Source organism: Acinonyx jubatus, chromosome B3, assembly GCF_027475565.1.
Source record: "Acinonyx jubatus isolate Ajub_Pintada_27869175 chromosome B3, VMU_Ajub_asm_v1.0, whole genome shotgun sequence".
Taxonomy (NCBI): Eukaryota; Metazoa; Chordata; class Mammalia; order Carnivora; family Felidae; genus Acinonyx; species Acinonyx jubatus.
In genome coordinates, this window is record NC_069386.1 from 86,803,697 (window position 1) to 86,810,514 (window position 6,818).

Below are 6,818 nucleotides of genomic sequence, written 5' to 3' on the forward strand. Positions count from 1 at the left end.
CTAACTATGGGTTGAAAGACATTGCTCTCTTGTGTAGAAGTTTAAATGTCAAAAACCATGTGAGAAAAATTTTGGAGGGCTGGGCAAGAGATTTACATTGACTTGCTGAAAATGATACAAATATTTTGGTTGCCTGTTTTCTTGCACTTAAGCCTATTCCAATAAATTCCTCCAAACATTCTGTTTCTTTAAATAAATTATGTAATGCACCCTGCCTAAGGATTTTCCTCTACAATGTTTTTATACTTGAAATCAATGTGCTCTTGATATCAAAGGAGAGTGAACACATAAAGCCTTGGGATCTGAGGGGTGGTTTTGGAGAGCAGTGCTCAGGAAGAAACTGATTCCCCTGGGAATTTTTTTTCTTCTGTTGTACACTAAAAATTAATTTAATTTAATTTAATTCAGAAGATAGATGAAAATGGAAAACCACTATGAAAGTCTTTTCCATACAGGGCAGTAATGGTGGCATAGCACTAATCTAGAGAATAACTAATCTCTTTTGATGACTGGGACATAAATAAATGCATTCTAATCGGACCTTTTTATGCACTTCATGTCCATCTTTTATTGTTTCAGGGTCACTTTAATACTGAAGCATTTTATAAATGAAGTTGTCATATATAATATAGACTCTCACAGAGAGACACTAACTCTAAATTCGTCACTGAAATCAACCTGAGAGAATATTCTTCTTAACTAGGCATTTTGTGAGTATATAACTTAATATTTCATTGTGATATATAGTCAAGAATTCTGAACAAAGATGAATATAATTTATTCAGAGTCACCTTCATGCAAATGGAAATTTTGGATGATAGTGGAAATGCTTATTTCTTAATCATAGTTTCTTCATTTTCCCTGGTAGTCCTAGGGGTTCTGACACAAGATGCTGGTAGTAAAAATTAGTATTGTGTGGTAATAAATATATTCTTGTGAGATATCCTTTCCTTTTGCAGTTACTTTTTTGAGATTTTTTATAATTGTGACCACTACAAAACTACCCCTCAAATTATTTCAATCTGCATTATCTATGCATGTAGGTTGATATTATAATATTTTCCTGTACCCATGCAAGTCATGACAATTGTTATTTTGGAGATTTTTACTTTGTTATTAAAGTGCATCTTTATATAGTTGAGAAGCCTTTACTGGAGATGGTTGTGCTTTCAAACTTTTACTAAAACTTATATATTGAGAATCATCATTGGACAGCATACCTAAAGCCTTAGAAATCATTTAAAATGAAAAATTGTATTAAAAAATACAATATAAAATACATGTGATAAAATACATGTGATATAGAAAATATGTGACTTAAGTATCCAAAAGAAAATCATTTATATTTGCAGACTAAATTCTGTATTGTTGTTTATACTGCTTGTATGAGGATGATTATTAGCCAACCATTTTATGAATCAACCAATTTTATGAATCTGTAAACTTGAGAATCCAGACTTAGAGAGGGAGTAGGGGACAGAATCACTATTTTGGACACGCTGATTTTATTTGATGTTTTATATGCTCCGGTAATTGGTTTATCATTCCTAACTATTTTCTTCTTCTTGATAGGTGGCATATTCTCTCCTATTAACTTTGGGTTTGGTTACATGACTTGTTTTGGTTATTAGAATATGGGTGGAAATGAAAGCATTCAGTGAGCTCAAGTTTTAAGAGGGTTTATGGGTGTCCAGTTGCCCTTTTAACTCCTGTCCGTGAACTTCTAGAATAACACAGAGTCTCAGCTCAGTGAGGAGAGTAAGAAATAAATATTTGTCCTTGAAAGCCATTGAAATGTTGAGACACACACACACACACACACACACACACACACACACACACAGCTATCATATGAGGTACCTGTAATATTTTCATTTCACAGATGAGGAAATTAGAGTGTCAAAGGGGCTTAACCTTTTTTCCATGATCACATTGCTGGGAAGTGGCAGATCTAAGCTGGATGTCAAAATATTTACACTGAACCCAGCTTCCTAGGGTAGAAGTATGGGACACCGCAAGAGCACTGCCTGAAAGTCAGAAAACACAGATTCTAGTCTTAGAGAAATCACTGAGTCTTTTGCTCTGGAAAAGGCATATCAACAGAGATCTCTGTTGGGTCATAATTCCCTTTCAGGACTCCTGTTTTCTCTGATGAGTAGACTATGCATACAATTGACATTTACTGAGGATTCGCCGAGTAAGATGGTCCACAGTAAATATTAGCCATGGGCCTCTAATTTCTTTCAGAGACAATGCTATTACTTTCTAATATAATGAAAAGAAAGCTTTGACTCTCAATTCTCAAAAGGTTTATATAATTTGTAAGTTGTAGACTATGAGTAATCAGATGTTCAGAAATGCTTTAAGAAACTCCAGCAATAATGTCAGCTTCTACTCTGTGGTGGTAGTTAATGCACTTCCTCAGCAGAAAGAGCTGAGCAGCCAGTGTCTTATCTGAGTAATTTAGGCCAAAATTGTGGGTTTTAAAAATATGCTTGAATATCATGGATATTTATGCTAACTCCCATTTCACTGGAGTCTTACAGAAAGATCCTATAGTCACAGATTAATTATGACTAACTTAAACTTTTAGAAGAATGACTTCATTCATGTAAATGAGTATATGGTATAAATGAAGCTTCCTTTGGGTCACGATTCACCTTTTCTATCTTCTCCTTGCCACAAATATAATTTTTCTCTTATGAATCATCATATACTCACAGCAAGGAAGACGTCACAACATCACCAGTGTCATCAAGTCTTATTCTTGGTACCCTATAATCAGGCTATTTTGTGGGCCTGTTTCACTTATTAGTTCCCACAAAGACAAGTAACAGGTTTTCTCATATACTGTCTCCTTTCTACATAAGAATACCAATACCTTTCTGAGTTATCAAGAAATCTTAGTGCCTTAGAATTGCTTCTGAAACAACTTTCTTTGGCTTCCCTTTCTTTTTGTTTCTGTCAGATCAGAGATCTTTATTTCTTAGCTGAAAAGTTTTTATGTTTCTCATGGCCAGTGCAAAATTGGTTTTTGAAAACACTTGGAAAAGAGTTACCATGCAGAGTTTTCTAGAAAACATCTACCTGTGCAACAGAACACGTAACTTTTCTACTTACCTGCCACCCCACTAGAAATTGTTTTCATTCTTCTGTTTTTAAAGTATGGTCTCTAAGCATTTCCTTTTATTGAGTGATTAAGGAAGTAGTAGCTCATTAAACTCCCACTAGCTATGTTTTTGTGTGTGTGTGTGTGCAATCATCTGATTTATAAAAAGATGCAACAAAATTCAAAATGATACAAAATATCAATTCCAAAACAACATAAAAAAGTGAGTATGTTTCACCATACTCAGCTCATAACAGAACAAATGGGTAAGGAGAATAATCCATGCTATAGCATATTGCTATATTTACTGGAAACCGAAAAAGTTGGTAAAGGAAGGCAGAGGAACTTTATCTTTAGAGTGTCAAAATTAGAACCAAGGGGCTCCATAATCATCTGGCATCCGTTCAATGTTGTACCTGTGGTTAGAAAGGTACATGATGGGAACTCCAGAGATCTTCCAGATCCTTCATTTAAGGTCCCGGTCAACTGTGGCCACATGTAACACTTGTGGTGAGTTACTGTCTGTACTAAGCAGTCGTCTGTATAGGTTCCTTTGTGTGTGCATGGTAATCATGCAAATCTTGGATCTTTGGCAATCCTTAGAGCCACTTGATACTTTTGCCCCAATTTCTCAATTTCAGCCATTACACAGTTATACAAGGGATACACTAGGCATAGAGACAGTCCATCATTGATTGTACTAAGTCAAGTTTGGCTTTAATGGAAAAGTTGATAAAGTTGGTATCAACCAGGATGTAGTAAGGTAGGCCCAGCTGTGTGTTATATTGGAAGAATAAGCAGGAAAGATGTTGGGGGGACTTCTCTTTCCTTGAGTGCACTGGGATCTTTTCTTTCTTTCTTTCTTTCTTTCTTTCTTTCTTTCTTTCTTTCTTTCTTTCTTTCTTTCTTTTCCTTCCTTCCTTCCTTCCTTCCTTCCTTCCTTCCTTCCTTCCTTCCTTCCTTCCTTCCTTCCTTCCTTGGCTTCAATCTATCCTTCTCTTTAAGCCCCTGATCTCAGAGACTAATCGTTCGCTTCATGGTAGCATACTTTCTTGCTTTCTTTTGCTTCCCCTTGTTCACGCCACACTCTTGTTTCTTCCCAAACTCCCACTAGTTATTAACATCCATTGGGAATTAGCTTATCAAATGATTTTAAACCATGGTGCTATCATACTGAGTGAATCTTCACTTTGGAAACAAGGAGAAAAGAGTCACTTTGCATGCACTGTAATCCAGGGACTGTGATAGGTGTCTTAAATATATTATCACTTCTAAACTACACAGCAGTCTTAGATGTCAGCACTTGGCAAGTATGTAATTTTCCCTTGTTCACAGGGGGCCAGGACTCATACTCATGATGCCTGACTTCAAAGCCCATTGCTCATCCTACTGTGATGGTGTTCTAAAGGAAAGTGCAGTATTTCCAGGCTCAGTCCATGGCTGAGAGGCTGAGAGGGTAGCTCACCATACCTCAGGAATTCAGGACTAAGAAGGGGGGTGGTGGAGGAAAACCAAGGGAATGGTGAGAATTGGAGGGGAGACAAATGTGGCAGAGGGGAGATGAGAATGTCATGATGATATTTTCTCTCTGCACCATAATTTTGCCCAGAACAAATCCTCACTATAAGAGTATTTTTATAGCAACCTTAACTTCATAATATACTTGGTCATATGATGAGAGTTCTCATACATGATTACAAGTTTCATTTTTGTGGACTTATAAAAATTATCATCAGACAACGAAATCTTGAGACAACATAACTCAGCATGATAAGTAGTCTTTAATGTCACACAGATTTCTCTTTTGGAGTATCTTCTCTCCTTACACTGACAATATCCACACCTACTTTCCAAGAAAATTTACCATCTCTGTTGAACATCTACCATGAAGAAAGCATTCTTAACCTTGGCCCTGTGGCCTGCTGCCCGCCCTCCCACTCCCCCAATGGCTTTCTCCTCTCTAGATAGTTCTCTGTAGTACTGGCCTTTCTGCTTCCTGACTTTCCATAAAAATTTGTCAGTCAGATGTTCTGTCTTCTTGTGGACCTAAAGAAATCCATAATGTCTATGGATAACATAGGTGTACTTGGCCAGGGGTCTTCTGGATAAGATGTCTTTAAGCTTTAATGAAAATAACCTTTGACCTATTGGAGTCATAGCATTTGAAAGCTAAAGCAAACTTAGAAATGTCTAATGCAATTCCATCATTTTTGAATGGCAAAATGAGGCCGAGAGAAATTCCTAGAATTTAGATCACACTGTCAAGATGATGAGATGGCAATTATTACTTCATAAATGAGGAAAGAGTAGTATAGAAAGAAATGATTCAGTTGAGGCTACACAGAGGACCAAAATGGAATGGGTTTCCTTTCACCTACCTGTCTTCTGAGTTTACTTTATTTTTCTTATAAAAGTTGCCTCTATCTTTTCAAACCCTTTTTGGTTGAAATTTCATGGATATCTGAACCCTGGAAGTAGTGGTAGCTGGGCTGGAGGGTAAGGAGAATTAGGGAGAACTTGCCCTTAGATTTTAGTTGCATTCATTTTATGTCACTCTTACCTTTTTAAAGTAATATACTGATAATGATATGACTTGCCTAATATGAAAAATTCACAATAAACTACTGTCAGTGTCACATTAGTCAACTTTTGTGAACAGAACAGCTTTCCAATCAGGAACTTGATAGACCATTTGGATTTTATAGTCTTCCTAAGCAACAATAAATACTAAATGATATAAACCAATAATTCCTAAGTTAGCTATAATACTAAAATATGCTACTCATAACATTTACTTTCCATTTGTTAGAAGGAAATTATTAAACACATCTTTTGACTTTGCTGTTTCTATACTGAATAAGAATGTTCAGTTCTAAAAGATTTGGTAATAAATTCATAACTGAAAGGTAAAGAAATTTGTGTGAGCAATGATATGATAGAGGTTAGATTGGGAGTCCAATTCTTGAGCAAAGTACAGATTCTTATTAAAGAAATTACAGAGGTCAAATGATTTCAGCTGATTGACTTTCTTTTCTTCTAGTCCAATTTCTGATGATATCTTCCAACAGGTGTTATAGGATGAGATTTTTATCTTTTGGCTCATGTGGTAGTCATACCTACTTTTCTACAAAATATCCAGATTAGAGATTTTGATTATATTTTATGTTTTATGATACAAAAGTTGTAGCTCTGTCTTAGGAATTTTTTATATTTGTGGCTCTCCAGGTTAAAGATTCACTACTTTACTATGTTTATTCTTATAAAATAAAAATAGTGAATATGGAATGTTTACTATTTACCAGGTGCTGTGCCCAAGGCTCTACATGTATTGTCTATTTAATTTTCATATAAACCAGCAAGGTAGATACAATCATCATTTTCCTTTTAAAGATGAGGAAACTAATTTCACTCATATGTGGAATTTAAGAAACAAAACAAATGAACAAAGAAAAAAAGAGACAAACAAAAACCCAGACTCTTAACTATAGACAACAAACTGATGGTTACCAGAGGGGAGGTAGGTGGGAAGATGGGTGAAATAGGTGTTGGAGATTAAGGAGTGCACTTGCTGTGATGAGCACCCGGTGATGTATGGAAGTGTTGAATCACTATATTATACACCTGAAACTATTGTAAAACTGTATGTTCATTACACTTGAAGTAAAAATAAATAAAAATATACATAAATAAATTTTCATTAAAAAATAGA

At 35.5% G+C, this 6,818-nt stretch overlaps 1 pseudogene; it reads right to left on the reverse strand.

Annotated features, from left to right (window-relative positions):
- Nucleotides 1–3,418: 3,418 nt before the first annotated feature.
- Nucleotides 3,419–4,174, reverse strand: LOC106965514 (rRNA-processing protein FCF1 homolog; annotated as a pseudogene).
- Nucleotides 4,175–6,818: the final 2,644 nt, after the last annotated feature.